General features: G+C 44.4%; 1 protein-coding gene and 2 non-coding genes across 8 annotated transcripts in view; all 3 read right to left on the bottom strand.

The window, feature by feature from the left end:
- Positions 1–20,324, bottom strand: part of RREB1 (ras responsive element binding protein 1) — a 189,605-nt gene that overhangs the window by 141,465 nt on the left and 27,816 nt on the right. For 2 of the 6 annotated variants that reach the window (XM_077143521.1, XM_077143513.1), the window contains exon 1: positions 5,793–6,052. The gene's annotated coding sequence lies outside the window, so the exon portion shown is untranslated. Of the gene's footprint in view, positions 1–4,991; positions 5,182–5,792; positions 6,053–6,443; positions 6,748–18,624; positions 18,686–20,324 lie in introns of those variants that run through there. The other 4 variants (XM_077143516.1, XM_077143514.1, XM_077143522.1 and 1 more) reach the window with 4 other exon arrangements.
- LOC143669388 (U2 spliceosomal RNA) lies at positions 12,062–12,255 on the bottom strand. The gene has a single exon (XR_013168900.1). It is a non-coding gene; the product is annotated as a U2 spliceosomal RNA (small nuclear RNA).
- LOC143669389 (U2 spliceosomal RNA) lies at positions 12,898–13,082 on the bottom strand. Its single transcript, XR_013168901.1, has one exon. It is a non-coding gene; the product is annotated as a U2 spliceosomal RNA (small nuclear RNA).

The following is a 20,324-nucleotide window of genomic DNA, read 5'->3' as shown; positions in this document are numbered from 1 at the left end:
GCTGGATAACCCTTTGCTGTGGGGGAATGTCCTGTGCACTGTATGTAGGATACATCGTCCCTGGCCTCTACCTTCTAGATGTCAGTAGCACCCTCCCCTGGGCGTGGCATCAAAAGTGTCAACAGATACTGCCAAATGTCCCCTGGGGGTCAACTGAAGAACCACTCCTTTCAAGGGTGAGTCCAAGGCTTGTGACCTGCTTCTTTCTTCATGTCCAGACCCAAGTGCATCTCGTTAAAATAACTTGCCAATTCTGTTTGCCTCCAGCACTCAAAGCAAAAAGAAAGTGCTGCATCTCTCCCAGTTTGCACACAAACTCCTAGGCAAATTTTGCCTCAGGTGATGGGAGTTGTGCAAAATGCTGGAAAGGAAATCCAGAGCGGATACTCAAAAAGCTTCCCGAGTCCAAACTATACCACTTTCTGCCATATATGGATTTTTTTATTTTCTGGAACACTTTTTTTTTTTTGCTATAACAACCCCAGGAGGTAGAAAATCCAACCAAAAAGGTGAACATTATCATATTTATCAACAGGAATGCTGCCAAAACCAAAAGTTTCTTTTAAAATTACACTACATTTTCAAACACAACCTCAAAGATATTTTTAAAAGGATCTGGTCTCACTAAACACACACACACAAACGCAGGCAACTGTGCATTTGACGTTAAGTCCTCTGAGGCCAAGCTGACACTTTAAAAAGCAGGTTTGGAGTGTGGGTGGAGTCAGAAATCCTGGGGCCCCAGCTCCATTTCCTTCCAGGCATCGGGAGGACTCTTGCACAGCTGAGAACTAACTGGCTTAATATACCCACCCGACCCTCACAGAGCTCGGAGGATAAAATAAGAATCTGTGTCAAAGGCCTCTGCAAAAGCAGGGTGAAAAACTAAGTTGTTTCCAAGTGCACCCTAATGGAAAATGAAATTTTAACAGCCATTAAGCCCCCTAAAAGTCACAACCGTTTTGGTAACAATCTTCCCCCCAACAGTCCCTTGGGGGTGGGGGGCGGAATTTGATAAAATGCCAAAAGCAGGCGAGGGGCAAAACAAATAGAGGCATTTAACAGCTTTATCTAATTACCCCCACTGAGACGGATTCTCTTCAGTCTGCAGTCTGACAAAGCCTGTGGGGGATTTTCCTCCTGGCCTCCTCCACTCACCCTCAGGGTCCCAGCCTAAGCCTTCAACTCCCCAGTCTTGGGACTTCACGGGCTTTCACATTCTCTGAGCCTGAGTTGTTTGAATCACACTGAACAAACAGTCCCACCCTCTCGCGCTCCTTTTGTCTGAGGCACCTATTCACTGTCAGCCACCTTTACGGATGGGCAGCCGGCTAGCCTGCACCCTGAAGGAGCATCAGAAACGAGATGCACCAGTTGCTGGGAGGCACCGGCTGCCCCCCTTCCTCATCTTCCTGAATGTCAGCGAGCACCCTCCCGCAGCGAGCACCCTCCAGCTCGTACTCTGCCCCACTTCCTCCCGCCGTTAGAACGCCTGGCCAATGTGACTCCAGACGGGTTCCTAACGCCACCAGGCACCCGAGAGGACGAGAGGAGACGTGCCTCTCCGCCATGCGAACAGAAAAGAAAACCAGCCCGTAACGTCCCCCCCCCTCACTCCCCCCCCCCTCCTGGTCCGCCTGCCTCGGGGTAATGAAAATGTAAGCAGAAGCCTTCATTGCCTTGCTGTCCCCTGCCTTCCATGGGAGCAGGGTGTGTGTGTGTGGGGGGGGAGATGAGAAGTAGGGGAGGCATTTCTGAAAGCACACGGTGTTACACGTGGTACACCTTTTACCTGGGATTTACAAGGTGCCCCCCACCCCCGGAGCGTGGAAAGCAATACCTGACCCCTGCTTTTTGAAGAGAGCCACAGCTACCTCTACACAAAAATCATTTTCTAAGTCTTGGAGAAAAAAAAAAAAACAGAAAGAAATCTAAAAGAAAAAGAAAGTAAACTCAGAGTCGTCCCCCCCCACGGAAAAATAATGAACCCATCCAATTTCTTAATTACAGTTGGATGTAAAAAAATATTACTCAACTTTTACCTGTTCGGTAGATCAGATGTACACAAATAACCTTGAGGTAGGAAAACTTCTGACTTTGAGTGTAGACTTTGCCTTTTAACCAAGGGAGGATGGCTTCCAACCTGGCTTCAATTAGACTTCAACCATTTTATCTCACTGAAAAACCTCAAGATCCTTAAACACCCTTATAGCCGGATTACAATGCAAATCACGTTTTTTTTGTTTGTTTTTATTTCTAACATTTGGTCAGTCCCTCCCAAGATACTCTAAACCTCATATAATTAATTTTTAAAAGGTATCTATGAACTAGACTGCATAAGCAGAGGGGAGGCGGGGTGAGTCAGGAGGAGCCCCACCAACATTTAAGGGAATGCTAATCTCAGGGAGGGGGAAGAGAGCTATTGTCAGGTTATCAGGACATACTCAAAGGCATGCCTTCTATTGATATTATATTGCCTTTCTATCTTTTACATGCAAATATGTTCAATAAAAGAGTAAACCTAAGAGGTCACTTTATGGATCATGAACAATTTCCAAAACTAACAACAACAAAAAAACCTTATTAATACTTGGAACGAGGTGATGTCACACACATATCCTTGGTAAGATTTAACCTGAACACATTAAGTAAAGAAGTACGCCTAGACAAGCTGCTATTTGATACCATTGGGTTGGTCAGAGAGCAATGAACTTCAGTTAGAAGACACAAGATAAAATCAGGTTAAATATAACAACAAAAAAGAAAGCAAAACAAACCTAGCATCCTACCTTCCTAAATCCAAGGATACAGAGGATGCAGAAATTAATTAAAACTAGTAAATAATGTAAAGCATGGAGGACTCCTTTCAAAAATGCTTCGGTTAATTTTAGCATCCTTCTGTTTAGCTGCTTAGCAACCCTTATCCTATGACCTTCTAAGCACCACCTACTTTTCTGAAGGATAATGAATAGAAACATCAAAAGCATTCACTCCTGATTGTTTCTATTGAGCCTGTTTAACCAAATTTTGTAGGAGTTAAATTTATATTATGTCACACAAATCGCTGAAAGAGTAGAATTTTTAAACGTCATTAACTGGGAAATTTCTTTAGCTGACACGTAATAAATGACATTGATAAGTGAGCATATGATAGCAAGCAAAGCCTTTCACAGTGACTAGGAAGTCTACCAACACAGCAGTTCAAAACTTACAAGGTAAAAGGAAAACCCTGTTGACAGCAGCTAGCTAGTACCTGGCCTACAGCAGGTCACCGATAAACAGTTGATGAACACATGCAGGACTAATGAGGTTAGGTTTATTTTCCTCCCTCAACATTCCGTATCTGTGCTGTATGACAATGACATCTCAGAAGTCTGCATGAAGAAATCTAAAATAAAGGACCCTTACATCAAAAGGTCATTCACTGGATGATGTAAATAGTTCAGAATGGATGCACCACCTGTACCAGATGAGTCAAACCCCATTCCCCATCACAGAACACTTGTCTGCCAAAGGATTTACATACTCTTCTAATGAGAAGTAAATTGGCACCTAGAAAAATTCAGAGAATGATATACCATATAACTGCATACCATATTAGCAACATTTCCTAAGAGCATTGCATTTCCAGCAAATTCTCTTTAAAAAACAAAGCATCCTAAACTGCAACCAGTTTGGCAGTATTGTGAAGAATAAGAGTTCAAGTTGATTAACAAGCTAACGTGGAGCACTAGCTAAACAAATAACTAAATCAAAGGGTTCTCGCCCATTCTTTTGTAAAGGGGGGTGTTTTTTCACACATTTAAAACTTGATTAAAGCCATTCAAATGTTTAATTCATCAATGTAACCAAAGCTCAAAACACATCAAAGCAGGATCCATCGGCGGTACCCAGAAGACTGCTTTCCAAAAGGCTGAAGTTAAAACAAAAACAGAAATAAAAACAAAAACAAAACTCAAAAATTAGTGGCCTGCCTTTGCATAAATTATTTAAAGAATAATTTCAAACCAACTCCTTCAAAAGTTCTGTGTGACGCTTGAGAAAGCATAGAACTGAAAACTTAAAAAAAAAAAAATGAAGTTTTAGGCAAGACTTCAGCCTCTAACTCAGACTTCCGGGTCAAATACCTGTGCGCTCGAAAAAGCACCAAATCTAGAGGATGCTTTTGACGGGTGTAGGGGGGGGAAAAATTCTTTTCTTTGTAGCTCCCTTTCCCCTCCTTCCACTTCAATTAAAGTATTTCGTAATAAATTCGCGCACATTGACCACTGCATAACTATAAGGGAAAAAAAGCTCAAAACTAAAATGATGCATATTCGCAACCCAGCCCGTGCAGAAATCATTTCAAGTCTCCTCTTCGAGGGAGAAATACCTCGCTATTTCCAGTATCCCTATCCAAGAGGCAAACTTTATTTCCATTAGCTTATAAAGGGCTAAACTTAAATCCAAACTCTGAAACAAAAACGAGAGTTCACTTTGCTAGTGATGAAAATCCCCGGACAGGTTTTTCAGCATACCTAAAAAAATATATATTTTTATTCACACTTCTCTCCACCACCACCACCACCACCCTCCAAAATAAGAAGAGAAACCCCTCCAAAGTGCCAGAATGTGTGCTGCTGCTGCTGCAGCTCTGAAGCCGTGTAGAATTTCGTAATGGAATGTGAACTGCTCGTCCGGATCTGGGCTCACGTTCTATCTCCTAACCAGTAAGGAGCGAGGGAGGGCAAATCTGCTGAGCAAGGAGAAACACTTTCCTCCCCTTGTAGAACCCATCACGGATGCGCCGCTGAGCGCCGCGTCGGGGGACGGGACGTGCACACGGCGCCTGTCACTGACCCCTGGGCACAACGCCTCGCCACCCCCCACCTCCTGCCCTGAGCTCCGCGCCCCGCGCCGGGCCGGGAGGGGGCCCTCCCGCCCCAGCTCCGCGTAAAACCCAAAGTAGAGCGGTGGAGACATGGGCCCGGCGCGCGAACCCCAGTACTCACGCGCAGCCTCGCCCCGGAGCCGAGTCACCACATCCTCGACGCGACCCTTCAGTCCCATCTAGAAAACACGCCGCTGCCCGGGGAGGGGGCCGGCGACAGGAAGGACCTCCCCTGCTCCTTAGCAACCATTAAGGTCGCAGTTTCCTAAGAAACCGTGAGCGGGGAGGGGGCGCGCAGGGCGCGGCGGAGACGCGGCCCGGTGGGGGGGGGGGGGGAGCGGCAGCTGCCTTGGTCCCGGCCACTTTCATCCACCCTATCCCCAGGCTCGGCGCCCCGGCCGGGATGGAGGAGCCAGGAGAGCCCCAAAACTAGCGACAAACTGGTCCAGCAGGCACCGGACAAAACTTTGGGAGCGCGCTCCCGCAGTCGGGTGCTTATGATGCTCGCGGCCTCCTTCTCGCGCCCGGGATGGGGCCGGGGCGCCGCGGGTCCCCCTCCCGTCTCCTCTACCCCTCCCGCGATGCGGGCTCTGCGCACAGCCAAGGGTTCCCACCGAAACACGTACACACAGCGGCGGCGGAAAGGAAGGCGAACAATACAGTGGGGTCCGGCCGCCCCCGCAACGTTCCTCCCTCCCCCTAGTCGTCCCGATCGCGACGGCCAAACTTCTCCACCAGCTAGCCTGCCCGGACCGGGAGAGGGCGCGGGGCTGCGCAACCCACCCCACCCCCCACCAGCCGGTACCGCGGGCGGAGGGCTCAAAGTCCGGGCCGAAGGCGCGGGTGGATGCTTCCCGACCCCGGACCGCCCCGGCACCACCATCCCACCGAACACCACCACCCCGACCAGCAGCCAGGATACCTTGCGGCGGGCGCCGTCATCTCTGCGCTCCCGGCCCGAAGAGTGACTCGAAAGTATGTAGGAGCAAAGTTTCCCCTCCCACAGGAGGGGGGGGAGGGATGTTGGGGGAGAGAGGCGGAAGATGGAGAGCAGCGCTTGGGAAGATGTCTCTGGCGGGCGGTGTGCGCACCATCCGAAGGCCGGCGGGTGCGGGTTAAAAATAAACTCCGCAGCGGGCCGGGGCGGCGAGGGGCTGGCCGGCTGCCCGCGCGCGGACGCTCTAATATGGATGCGCATCAGGTCCTGCAGGGAGGCGAGCGCCGGCGGCTCGCCGGGAGCTGGTTGGTAGAGTCAGCAGCTCGGGAAGGGGAAAGGAGCGGAGGAAGGGGAGGGGAGGAGGAGGAGCAGCCCCGCGGGCGCTCGGGGAGAGGGCCGCCGCTCATCCCCACCGCCCACGGCCCGGAGAGCGCACCGACGCGGCGTGGGGCGCGCGCGGATCCTCTCCGCCAGGGAAAAGCCAGAGTTTAACAAGCACAGCACACTTTACCGATGCCCACCGCACCCACCCTCCCCCCGCGTCCATCCCAAAAGTTCTCTACTAGGCAGTCTCCACTCGGACCCGGACGCCTCCCTGCACCCCACTCCAAAGAGAAGCCCTGCGCGCGGACTTACAGCCGGGTAGGGCGCTGAGCTCGGCGGCATGATGGAGCGAGGGCCGGTGGGCTGCGGGGCGGAGAAGAGGAGAGATGCAAACTTGTTCCGGAAAAGGAATCAAAATGGCGTTTCTGGATGTGCAAAGTTCATCAACTCCGCAGTCACTTCCCCTCCTCCTCTTCTCCCACAAGGAGGGAGGTGGGCGAGGCGCTGGCGCCCCCGTGTCCCGAGCCGTGGTCCCAGGCGGGCCTCGCCCCCGGCCCTCTCGGTTGCCCGCACGCCCGGCCGCTCGCCCTCCCTTGCTCACCCCGATAAGTAGACACATCACGTGTTGCTCCTGCGAGTCTCCAGGGGACGTGTTACTGAGCGGCGGCCGGGGGCGGGGGTGTGTATGTGCTGCGCGGTACCCGCAGGTCCCCACGCGGCCCCCGCCCACGTTTGGGCGGCTGGCCGCGGTTTCCATCCCCGGATGGACCAAGGTGAAGCCCCCTGCCCCTCCAGGTTTATCCCATTCCCTGGGGGGAGGCGCCCCGGGCCAGTAGGGCCGGCCACACCAGGGGAAGGGTCGCGCGGGTGCAGCTAGGCGCGATCGCAATTGGCCCGGAGCTCCCCAGCCGGCCACCTTCTGCGGCCACCGCGCCCCCTCCTCTCCAGCCCTTCACTGCGGGACAACACCCCACCCCCGGCTTTTCATCACTTCACTCCATGGTTTGTTTCACTGTTTTAAGGGAGGAGGGTGGGAGGAGGAGGTGCCACCAGAGGCGCGAGAGGGGCGCCTCGGAGGCCGAGTGGGGGTGACGTGGGAGTGAGGGGTTCCCCCCCCGCCCGGCGGCCCAGCTCAGGCTCGGCGGCATCCGGGACGGTGCGCCCCGCCCAGCGCCGCGCTCTGCACGCGGTCCTTGCTCTCTGCATCCAGGTGGGGCGAGTCGGTGATGGGGCTGGAGATTAAAGAACCGGCGCTTTACTCCGCCCCCAACGCCGGGCCTTTTAGCAACCTGGGCCTGGTTTTTACGCTCGAGGGCTGCTGCCCTAAGCGTGGTATCCGTCCAACAAATTCAGTTATCACTCGACTTTGTTTACCCTCCCTATCCCTACACCCCGCAAATGATGTTTAAGTGGGGCTGCTGCGCTCCGAGGTGCCCCTGAGCCACTTTGTCCCCAACCCGTGATGGACTGCGGATGCTGTGTCATTCACGTAGCCCTCCAAGGCACTAGGGAAGCCGCACGCAGTATCTCTGTCTCTCAGAGGGCTCCCGTTTCTACCCGGCGCTGCTTTCCACCTTCACATCTCCGCCACCGCGATTCACCCCAGCTGCAGTGGCCCAAGTTATCGCCCAGCCCAGAGAAACCAGGCCTCGGCTGGCTTCCTTCATAAAAGAGAGTGCATCTTCCCAACAGTTAGTAATTTTCCTACTGAAGTTTTGAAAGGGGTCTCTTCTGCTTCTTTGGAAACATCTTAAGAAACATAAGGATGATTGTGGTTGTTGAAAATAAACACTATCACCACTCCCACCCCAAATTGTAAAGACAAATAAATGTTCTTCCTAACAAGTTGCAGATAATGCAGCTATAGAATTAGGCCTTTGAGACTAGTTGGACAAGATGAGGTTACACCTACAGAAATACTGGCACCCCTCTCAGTGACCTTTGATCCCGCCTCCACCATGCCAGCTGGGGCCACTTGTACTCCCCACAAAGTTGTAAGCCAAATCGTGGGGCTTTAATTAGTCACCTTCAACTGAACTCAGGTTTTCAGGGCTGCAAATACAAGTGTCTGTCAAGGGATGGACTCAATGGATGGCTCTGGACCAAGGCAGAACTCTCTAGAACCAATCAAAATCACTAAGAGAGAACTGATTCACCTGGCTGTTTCTCTGACTTCCAGAGTTGTTAAAATTAAGTTTTAGAACCTGTTGTATTTCCCAGGGTCTACTATTTACTGAGGAAAACTCTATCCAGAGAAACTTTAGCAGATGCATTTTTCTAAGGCTCTCTCCCAACTCTACCCCCAATCCCCAACTGTAATAGCAATTTTTTTTTTAAGACAGGCCTGTCCTGGAGGATATGGGCAGGTCTCTAAATAGGAGTAATGGCTCACACACACAGGCACCGTAGAAATTGGTGTCCTGTGCTTCCAAGCTGTAATATGTTCCAAGAACAGGGCAGCAAAAGGGCCAGGTGGGAAACACTGCTTTATTTCCTTGGCCAGACTGTGATTCAGGAGTTAGCCTTTCACATAAATGCCACATTAATACAAGGTGTCAATAATAGGGTCGTATATGGGAACTTTGTATTTATTGCATGGTTTTTCTGTAAACTGACAACTTCTCTAATAAAAAAAAAAAAAAAACATTTCCTGGTCTTACAATTCAGTGATAGGTTTTGAGTAGGAATAATATCAAAGTAGGAATTTTGCCTGTAATTTCACTTCCATAAAATACATTCCAAACTGCAAGGCTACATAAATTTTCAGGACAAATTGCCGTCTTTATAATACCACTCAGATAATACTGGCATCTAAAAATAGATAAAACAGTTTTATTAAAAGCCACTTTTAAAAAATTGGATTCTGATGAAACTGGGCCCTGTTTTCCTCATTTCCTCATTTCAGGTCAAACTGTTCAAATGATTTGCTTGTTTATGTTTCAAATATACATCATTTATCCAACAACTATTTATTGTGCATCTAATAGGTTAAACAAGTCAAGCTATCCAAACCACAATGAAATACAACTTTGCACTTACTAGAATAACTCTAACCAAAAGATAGATGATAACAAGTGTTGATGAGGATGTGGAGAAACTGGAACCCTTATGCATTGCTAATGGGAAGGTGAAATGTGCAGCTGCTTTGGAAATCAGTCTGGCAGTTCCTAAAATTGTTAAATTCAGTTACCTTATGACCAAACAATTTCACTCCTAGGTACACATCCAAGAGAAATGAAAACATGTACACATTAAAACTTGTACACAAGCATTCATAGCATCATTATTCATAATAGCCAAAAAGTAGAAACAACACAAATGTCAATCAACTGATGAATGGGTAAACAAAATGTGGCATACTTATGCAACGGACTATTATTTGGTCATAAAAGGTATGAAATTCTGATATATTCTACAACATGGTTGAACCTCGGAGACATTGTCCTAAGTGAAAAGGCAGTCAGAAAGGACCACATACTGTGTGGTTCCATTTATATGAAATTCCGGAATAGGCAAGTCTATAGTGATAGAAAGTAGATTCATGGTTGCCAGTGGCTGAGGGCGTGAGAAGAAATGGGGATTAACTGGTAATGGGTAGGGGTTTCTTTTTGGAGTGATAAAAATTTTCTAAAATTATCGTGATGATGGTTGCACAACTCAATGCACTATTGTCCACTTTAGATGGGTGAATTATATGGCATATGAATTATTTCCCAATAAAACCAATAGAAAGAAAAAATCATTCTAGCTTCTATAGTGGAAAAATGAATTTGTATAATCCCTGCCTTTAAAAGAGTTTACAATTTAGTCCCTGCATCTAGAAGTAACCATGAAACCAACATATAATAAGAATCATAAAATAGGTGCAAATTTCCGGAGTTTAGAGAAGAAAGGTCACTTCTAAAAAGAGAAATCGGGGAAAGTTTCATGGGACAGAAAGCTTTTGAATTGAGTGAACCATGGAGAATGATTAAAAATTTAGAAGATGGAGGTTGGGAGAAAAACGGCAGATACAAAGGCATGATTATTTGCTAATAATGGGGCCCGTTCAGAGATCAGTAAGGATTCTAGTGTGGCTGATATAACATATATGGGGATATACAGATGCTGAGACTGAAGGGTAGAGAAATTGAAGCTATGCCACAATGAATTTTGGATGTCAGCCATGGAAAGTCATCAGGTACTGAAAGCCTGAATCAGGGTGGGGCAGAGGGAATAAGAAAGAGTAGATAGACCAAGAACCATTTCAGAAGAAGAATTGATGAATCCAGTTGGTGGACTGGCGGTAAGGAGGTGGGAGTGGAGGGTGAAAGAGTCAGAAGCCCAAATAATGTGAGAGTCTTACTCCTGGTGGCAAAGAGAATGACAAAAATGAAAAAGTCAGAGGTAGGTGTTCCATTTAAGGTAGAAGGTGACAGAGTAGGTGACATTGAGCTTGAGGTGGAACTAAATAGAAAACATGTAGCTATATGCCAGGGAAGAGAATCACGAAGAAAAAGTATTTGGAAGTTGAAGAAGGCTGCTTGGGTGAGATGGCCCAACTGGCTGAGTCTAACCAGCTGTGAGGTGTTCCCCAGACAGATAGGAGGGGGCAGGGCATTCCAGACAAAGGGAGCAGAAAGCACAAGGGCACAGAGGCGTAAAACCACAAGGTCAGTTTCCTGAACTGCAAATACCTTCTTGTGTGGCTAGAGCAGAGAAGGGAGGAGGGGAGGCAGCAAGAGATGGGGCTGGAGAATCAGCTGGTGGTCAGATGGCCGAGTGCACTGGGCACCTTGTGGCTGACATGAACTTTATCTGAGCAGCAAGGTGCAACAAGGGTATAAGGAGGAGGAGAGAAGGAATCTCCTCCAGGGTACTGTGGAAAAGAGTCCAGAAGATGGCAAGACTTGAGGCAGAAGGCCAGTTAGGCATTAACAGAATTGTTCATCTAAGAAATAATAAGAACCTAGTAAAGGCTGGCAGTAGAGATAGAGAGGAGTGGATTGAGATTTAGTTAGGATAGAGAATCAATAGAATTTGACCAACTGAATAAGGGAGAGAGGGTAAATAGTCCCTCTGGAACACCCATCAAGGGGCATGACAACGAAGAAAGGGAAGCCACTGCAGCAGTGTCCACGTGACAGAATACTGTGAGTGGACTAAAGCAAAGAAGATGGGATGGACAGGGGAAGTAGATGTAAGAGATATGAAAGGGACGGAACCCACTGACTTGTTCACGTTGATGGGGAGAAAGAAGAGGTAAGGTTAAAGAATGATGACTTTCAGGTTTCTGGTTTGCGTGACAAGAGGATGCTAGGTCTATCTACCAGGGGCATGCCATAGTGGGGAAGGGGGTTGAGGTAGCAGTGCATGGAAGCTGAGGGAAAGTGAACTCAAGAAAGTGAACTCATCCATCGCCCAGGGAGAGATGGATGGTGAAAGGCCAAAGGCTGACCTAAAGAAATGGATTAAGGAAAAAGAATGACAAGTGCTTCCTTTCTTTCTCTTCCAAAGAAGTAGAACAGCCAAGAAAGTGGAGGCTTCCAGGGAAGAAAGAGGTCAACAGAATTAATAGAAAAATTAAGACAAGTATCTGAGAACCAAGTGAGATTGTTAGATTTTGTATGGAAGTCAGGGGCCAGAGAGCAAGGGGTTAAAGACTGATTAAAAGAAGAGGAAGTAAAGGTCATGCTCTATTGAGAAGTTAGGTGGTTAAAAAAAACAAAAGGAGAGAAAGGAAAAGCGCACCAACAGCAACAGTCATAGCAGCTAACACTTACTGAAACTTACTAAGTGCTGGGCACTGTTATAAGTGCCTTGCATGTGCTATCTTATTTAATCCTCTTTACACTCCCATCAGATAGGTGGTACCATCATCCCCATTTTATAGGTGACAAAAATCCCTCTTTCAAAAATCAATTTAAAAAAAATAAAAATAAAAAGGGCGGGCCATGGTGGCTCAGCAGGCAAGAATGCTTGCCTGCCATGCCAGAGGACCGGGGTTTGATTCCCGGTGCCTGCCCATGTTAAAAAAAAAAAAAAATCAATTTAATATGCCATCCTCAGAGAGAGGACATATCAGATATTAAACTGATAAGAACAGATACTACACTTGATCTCAGCCAAAAGACCAAGAAGCGATATACAGTGAGTTTAGAGAACTGAAGCAAGAGAGGTTAAGTCAATTGTTTCAACATCACACAACTAGTAAATGGTAGAGTCGGGAAGCAAACCAGGCTGTCTGATCCCAGTGGCCACTGTTGTTAGCCAATTGAGAAATAAATTGTTTCCTAAACAATAATAATAATAAAAACAGAAAAGTCTACTTGATTGTCTTGCTAATCCCAAAACCATGCTCTTGATTGGCATTTTGCTGAAGGGCCATTGTTGGCTGTGCAGTCTTTTAACAGGAATTGAATTGAGAAGTGGATACACATATTTTTTTATATACATATTTTTAAGTATTGCTAATTTGGTTTATAATCACCCAGCCCTTCACATAAACATAAAGCATAGACCTCTTTCTGTTATCCAAGTGTTATTTTCCATGCATACAGAATAAATTCTGAAGCTGTAGTTGGATATTTTATGGATCCCAAAATACCTCATACAGTGAGTTTATTTTATTATTATTTTTTTAATACCCTTTAGAGAGTGGCACCATTCCAGGAAGCACTGCAACACCAGGATGATGCATGGAGTGGACGGAGCAAGCTCCTTTTCCAACTCCGTCTTTCAAAAATCAATTAAAAAAATAAAAATAAAAATAAAAAGGGCGGGCCATGGTGGCTCAGCAGGCAAGAATGCTTGCCTGCCATGCCAGAGGACCCGGGTTCGATTCCCAGTGCCTGCCCATGTTAAAAAAAAAAATCAATTTAATATGCCATCCTCAGATAGAGGACATATCAGATATTAAACTGATAAGAACAGATACTACACTTGATCTTAGCCAAAAGACCAGGAAGCGATATACAGTGAGTTTAGAGATGACCTAGCAGAACCTACATGCTCAGCCTCTATACCAGTGGTTCCCAACTGTGAATGATTCTCAGCCCCAGGGGTCATTTGGCAGTGTCTGGAGACATTTTTAAGTTGGAGGGGTGCTACTGGCATCTAGTGAGTGGATTCCTGGGATGCTGCTAAACAGCCTGCAATGCAAGGGCAGCACCAAATATTTATCTAGCCCAAAAATGCCAATAGTACTGAAATTGAGAAACCCTGGTCTACAATGCCTCAAAAATTATCTCCAGGAGTACCAGAGGCCAGGGGAGGGATTTTAGAATGGGGAAACCACCCAGACCATTTATGTTAATAGGAAAGGAATGTAGATGCAGAGAAGGAGGGGATGCAGATATATGAAAGAGAATATAACTTTTGAAGTCAGGTATCTATATATGTGTGTGTTTGCCTATGACAAAGATAGAGATCAGGAAAAAGGAGAGATAATGCATATTCTAAGATGGGAGGGAAGGAAAAAAGAATAATAGGAACAAGCTGGGATATAGTAGTGGGAAAAAGGCAAGTTGCTGAAGTTTGTATCTGATGGCCTTGAACTTGGTAAAGCAGGAGAGCAAGGAGAGACAGCATGAGGCTTAAAGAGAGAGGACATTAAGAAACAATTGTGGAAAATCCAGCTCCCTTTTCTCTCCTCCCAAATACCATGGAACTGCAGAGAAAAAACATTTGGGAGGATTCCTGACAGCTGAAAATTTAAATTAGCCAGGCAGACAGAGCGTGATAGGGGCCCGGGGGTAAGACGTCACCAGGGGCATTTGGGGGCCATGACTGGAATAGCAGGCCAGCTCCAAACAGGAAAAAGAAGATGACATGGGAAGGGACCAGGCCTGCAAGAAAGGGGAGTGGTCAGAGGATGTGAAGATGAAAAAGAAAAGCCCTTTGGTGCCTGGGAGGTGAGACAAGGCAGGCAGGAAGGAAGGGGGCATCAAGAGTGGGGAGGCACAGGGATGGAGACCTTAGAGTAGAAAGAAGATTAAATGATTCCTGGACCCTCATACTTCATACAGTGAGTTTACAAATGACCTAGCAGAAGCCCCAATTGCTGGGGTGAGGAAATGAAGAAAACCGAAAAAGGATGGAAGATGGGTCATCAGCATGGATAGTCCTGTCACTAAAAATTAGAAGGGAACAGGGTCAAGAGGAAAAATGTTCTTGTGGATTGAGTCATGTCACAGAAGACGTGTTCAAATCTGAACCCCCGGTCCTGGGAATACACACTCATTTGTGAATAGGATCTTTAGATTAGGCCAAACTGGATTAAGAGTCGTTCTCAATCCATACTACTGGAGTCTTTTGAAGCAGATGACATTGGGATACAGTCAGTCAGTGGAAACCAGAGGAGGACTTAGGAGACAGCCAAGTGACAGAGACAGAGCCACCATCAGCAGACCATAGACTTTGGGAAAAACATGGCCTGACATTGGACTTCTAACCCCCAAACTATGAGCCAACAAATCCCTGTTGTGTAAACCAACCAGTCTGTGGTATTTGTCATAGCAGCCCTGACAAACTTAGACACATCGGAATAGGACACATCGGAATCCTGTCCTCAAGATGAGTAGATTTCTGGGATTCAGAATTGACTTCAGAGAAGGAAAGACCAAGAGGGTTGTGGACAGCGGTGTGGAGAACAAGCTCAGCGACCCACATCCTCTCTGAGCCCTGGGAGAACTAGTCTTCTTTAGGAAATGCTGTGGAGAAGGCTGAGAATTAGTTTCTCAGCACGAAGGGTTTCACAGCCCCAGTGGAAGAGCTATACCAGATGGGACATCTCTTGAAGGTCGGGGTGTGTCTTGACTAGTGATTTCTGTGGCCCACACTAGCACAGCGTCTAGTATATTGCAAGTTCTTGGTAATTACATTTTGAAAAGTGTGCAGAGGTAGACTGGGTGGGGAGGAGAGGTGGGAATGAGCTGGAAGGTAGCTGGAGGAAGGGGTTTGCTCAGAGGCAGCCTATATAGTAGAAGGCTGGGAGGCAAGTTGTGAGGTGTCATTAGGATTTTCAAAATCCCTTAGTAAGGCAGCCAACTAAACCCTATCACTCAGACAAACAAACAAAGCCATAGGGATGGGCCACCTAGAATACCTTCACACAAGTTCTACTATTCTGCGTTAGTTTTCCTTGGCTGCTCAAGCAAATATCATGCAATGGATTGGCTTAAACAATCGGAATTTATTAAGTTTTAAAGCTAAGAGAAAGTCCAAATCAAGGCATCACCAAGGTGCCTTCTTCCTGAAGGCTCACATTCTGAGGCTGGCTGCTGGTGATCCCTGGATCTGGGCTTTTCTGTCACACGGCAAGGCACAGGGTGACTTCTCCTGGCCACTCCCTTCTCTTCCATGTTTCCTTGAATTTTGGTTTCTTGCTTACATGGGCTCTCTCTCTTTGTGTCTAAATTTTATCCTGCTTAAAAGGGACTCCAGTAATAGGATTAAGACCCATCCTGATAGAGGGGCCATACCATAACTGATGTAGCCTCATCAAAAAGTCCTACTTACCATGAATGATAGGGGGAACAAATGTGAAAATAAATTTAGAGTGAAATGCTGGTGATTGGTGAGGGGGAGGGGTGGGGGGGGTATAATATGTATGAATTTTTTTCTGTGTTCTCTTTATTTCTTTTTCTGAATAGATGCAAATGTTCTAAGAAATGATCATGATGATGAAATGCAACTATGTGATGATATTGTGAATGACTGATTATATATGTAGAATGGAATGATCAAAAGTTATGAATGTTTGCATTTGGTGTTTTTTGGTATTTAAAAAAATTTTTTTTATTAATTAAAAAAAAAAAGTCCTACTTACCATGGGTTCACATACACAGGAATGGATTAGGTTTAAGAATATGTTTTTCTGGGGTACATACTGCTCCAAACTACTGCATATACCAAATATATTCTTTCAGCTAGCCAGATCATTTAACGAGTACATTATTTCCTGTGGTTGAGAGTTTTCCCCCTTAGGTATTAACCCTATTAGATAGGATTCTTTTTTTCCTAAAATGGCTCACTTTTTCCTTCTTTTCTAAAAATTAGAATGTTAGTATATAAACAAAATGATATTATCATGAACTTCAGATATTATACTGAATTGTCCTACAAGGATAACTTTTTATAAACAATTTTTATAGTGGGCTATAAGAGAGTCACATCCCCAGGAAACTCTTCCTCTATGAAGTAAGAACTGTTTTGCTGGTGTGCCATATGGCTTCACGGTCATTTCCAATTTGAATTTTCTGTTTGCTTTTTGTTATTTCTCTTCCCTCACTGTCTGACTGTCTCTGTTCACTTTTCTGGACTCAGTGTGCCTCCCAATAGCAACCTCCTTTCCTTTATCCTGAATTAGAAATTGATCATTTCTAATCTACAATCATTAGGAAATGGACTGCCAAGATTTTCAGAAATATATCTAAAACAAGTGTTAGGACCAGCGTGTCTTTCAGTGCTCAGAAGGCTCTTTTTTTATTTTCTTCTGATTCTCAGTTGTTTTAGATTAATAAATTGTTAGGATGCTTCTAAACTATAAAAAATGTTTCCTAGATAGACATAATCAGAATATTAGGGGAGGGCAAAATAACACCGCTAAGCCAACCTTCCCTCTATAACGCAAGTTTATTCCTTACTAGAATCTTAAAATTGAGTAACTTCAGGGGATATTGAAATGTCCCATAATTCCTCCTATTGCCTTCACACAAAGACTTCAGAAATTAGAAAAAATTGCTCTATTCTTATCGGGTAAAGATTATTCCTTTGCCTTTAAGTACAGGGTTTTACTTAAAACCCTGTACTTAAGATTCGGTATTTGTTTCTTTGTAGGATGGGGCTTCTGATTCATGAACCTGAGCACAAATAAATGCAATAAATACTCCTTAAGTCGGTAGTTTGCATGTATTCCTTCATGTGGTCAGCTGAGAAATGCACAGACCCAAAGACAAATTTCTGCAGCTTTGGTTAATGAGATACCCAAACAGGGATTGTACATGGGGACCGCTTGCAGTACTCTAGCACTCACAATCACTCAATCCACCCTGAATGGACATCTTTCTCACTTAATGGGTTCCCAGGTTCCCAGGTCAAAGGATCAGACTGGCGATTTCAACTCTGACACAGTCACAGTAAACCACACAATTAGAGTGCATGAAGAACTCTATTTGCAAACACTGAAAATAGCAATGTGTATATCTTCCTGGACAGAAAATTCACTCCGCAAGAAATAAGTCATATCTAGCATTTGCATGTCATTTCACATTGAAAACTGAAGGAATTGGATGATTTTTACCTTCACTGCCTCTGACTTCCCTAAGGAAATTACGGGTATTTTATTGCAGGCACACCACAGGGTCCGGTGCTAAACAGTGGGATACGTATTCAAAAAATAAGATATTTTAAAGTGTATAGAATGGAACAAACTAAAAATAAAGGCTTCATGTTACTAAAGAAACTTGACATTCATTTATTTATTCATTCAACCAGCAACTAAGAGGCACTGATGATGTTCCAGGTTCTGTAAGCAACAATGAACAAAGTAGATGAAACCTCTGCCCTGATAGATTTTATAGGCTAGTGATTATGTATGTTTTCAACCACAAACTATCATGAAAACTTTAAAGGCTATACTACATTATCTCCTCAGCTGAATCTTATAAAATAAAGCCAGCGTATGCCCCCAAAGCCTAAAGTTCATCTTCCCAAGTGTAGGGAATATTCTAGAAAGGCTAAAACAACTAAGAAAAAAAGGCTAGAACAGCCTAATTAGAATGGCAAGTGAGAATTTGGGAATGCAAGCTCCTAGGTATAAGTATTTACCAAAGATGCAGTAAAATGAGAAGACCTTAAAGGAGCAAGTCAGTATTAGATGATATTCTGGCAAAACAAAGATAAGTAATTTGTGATAACCCAAAAAGGAAAACCAAATGGAAGCAACCTAACTGTTTAAGAATCTGAAATTAGCTACTCAAACTATCACACATCCATAAAATGAATCCTTTACACCTATGAAAATTATTCCAGAGAAGGATATATAATTTCATTTAAAAAGGTATTGATACACCGTTAAGTGGAAAAAACATAAATACATAATCCCATTTTTGCAAACAAAATAACAAGTTATGCTCACATATGAATATATAAAAATGCATACAGAAAGAATGGACACCAAAATGTCAAACAATCATAGGATTATAAGGGATTTTATCCTTCTCCTTTCTGCTCTCCTCTTTTTTCTAATTTTCCTACAATAAACATGTCATAATTTTGTTATAAGTGGGCAATTAAATAGTTTCATTGATTCCGGTGACATGATTTGACTAACTTTAATGTCATAAATGTCTCTGTCAAACTCAAGGCTATTTGAAAGCAATTATCTAGGGAATGGGATAAAAAGGCAATATAGGTAAATCAGATGTTACAACATGCAGCTGTCTCCTGAAACAGTGGCAAGAGTACCAGCTGGGAAGTAGACAGACCTGTGTTCTGGTCCTGGCTGTCTCACCTGTACCGCCGCTGGGCCATAGTTCCAGATGTCTAACTCCTGGGAAATTCAGTCCCTTCACCTGTGAAACAGATGTCAAAACTTGGTGTCACTGCATGAGGACTGAAAGAGATTACGTGCATAAAGCACTCAAAAAAGGCATCTGGCCCATGATAGGTGCTCAACAAACTGTAACTTTATCAGACATTTTAAAATAAGGTGCTTAATATTTACATTTTTGCACCCAGACACATATCTTAATCCAAGAAGTGTTAAGGTTACATCAAAATCCCTACACCATCTTTTTTTATTTGAACAGAACAGTGAAACATCAAGATGATTATTTCCTAATCGCCAAGTTATAACCATTAGTATATGAGTATATTTATATTTGGATTTGTATATGTGCATGTATGTATAAAGGAAAGTTGTTTATAGTCGTTATTAATGTTATTAAAATTATTATGCCTAAGAAGCACCCTCAGAGAACCTCTTTTGTTGCTCAGATATGGTCTCTCTCTCTAAGACAAATCAGCAGGTGAACTCACTACCTTCCCCCTACATGGGACATGACTCCCAGGGGTGTAAATCTTCTTGGCAACGTGGGACAGAAAGCCTGGGATAAACCAGGACCTGGCATCAAGAGAACAAGAAAGTCTTCTTAACCAAAAGGAGGAAGAGAGTAATGAGACAAAATAAAGTTTCAGGAGCTGAGAGATTTCAAACAGAGTCAAGAGGTCATCCTGGAGGTTATTCTTATGCACTATAAAGATATCCCTTTTTGGTTTATGGTGTGTTGGAGTGGCTGGAGAAAAGTACCTGAAACCGTTGAGCTGTGTTCCAGTAGCCTAGATTCTTGAAGATAATTGTATAAAGTTATAATGTATACAATGTGACTGTGTGGTCGTGAGAATCTTGTGTCTGATGCTCCTTATATCCAGGGTATGGACAGATGAGTAAAAAAATATAGATAAAAATAAATAAATAAATAAAGTGTAAAATAAATTGGGTAGATGGAAACACTAGTGGTCAATGAGAGGGAGGGGTGAGGAGTATGTTATATATGAGTTTTTTCTTTTTTCTTTTTATTTCTTTTGCTGGAGTGATGCCAATGTTCAAAAAATGATCATGGTGATGAATATACAATTCTGTGACGATTTTGTGAGCCATTGATTGTACACCATATATGGAATGTTTTTATGTCAAGAATATATGTTCGTATGTGCAGTTTTTATAATAAAAATATTTTTTTAAATTATATTATGGTGACAAAAGACAAGATAAAACAGTTATAATCCAAATACTAAGTTATAAAAAGTTATAAAATTTCTGCAGTCATTCAAACAATGACTTATTTGATATAAACTATAGGTCTGAGTGAAATGACTCTTTTGATTGTTGAAGTTGGTCCCATCACTTTCGATCTGGAGTAAGTGCTAAATTTCTTTATTCCAATAAAGAACCCGTGGCTCACAGAGAGCAAGTAATAGGCCCAAGTTACGTAGTTAGTAAGTGGTGGAACTGGGATTTGAATCTGTCTCATGTGCTTTTGACCGCACTGTATAGAAATCTTGATCATGCTCTAATCGAAGCCTGTAATTACATGCAGAAACAAAATTGCAGTTTTGAAAAAATTGGTGCTGTGGGCCATGGCAAGGAATGAGTGCTGCCAGATATTAAAAATGCATTCAAGCCAGAATGATTAAAGCCACAGAACTATA

The sequence above is a fragment of the Tamandua tetradactyla genome, chromosome 25, assembly GCF_023851605.1.
Source record: "Tamandua tetradactyla isolate mTamTet1 chromosome 25, mTamTet1.pri, whole genome shotgun sequence".
NCBI classification, from domain to species: domain Eukaryota; kingdom Metazoa; phylum Chordata; class Mammalia; order Pilosa; family Myrmecophagidae; genus Tamandua; species Tamandua tetradactyla.
This window is presented reverse-complemented; position numbering and strand designations above follow the sequence as displayed.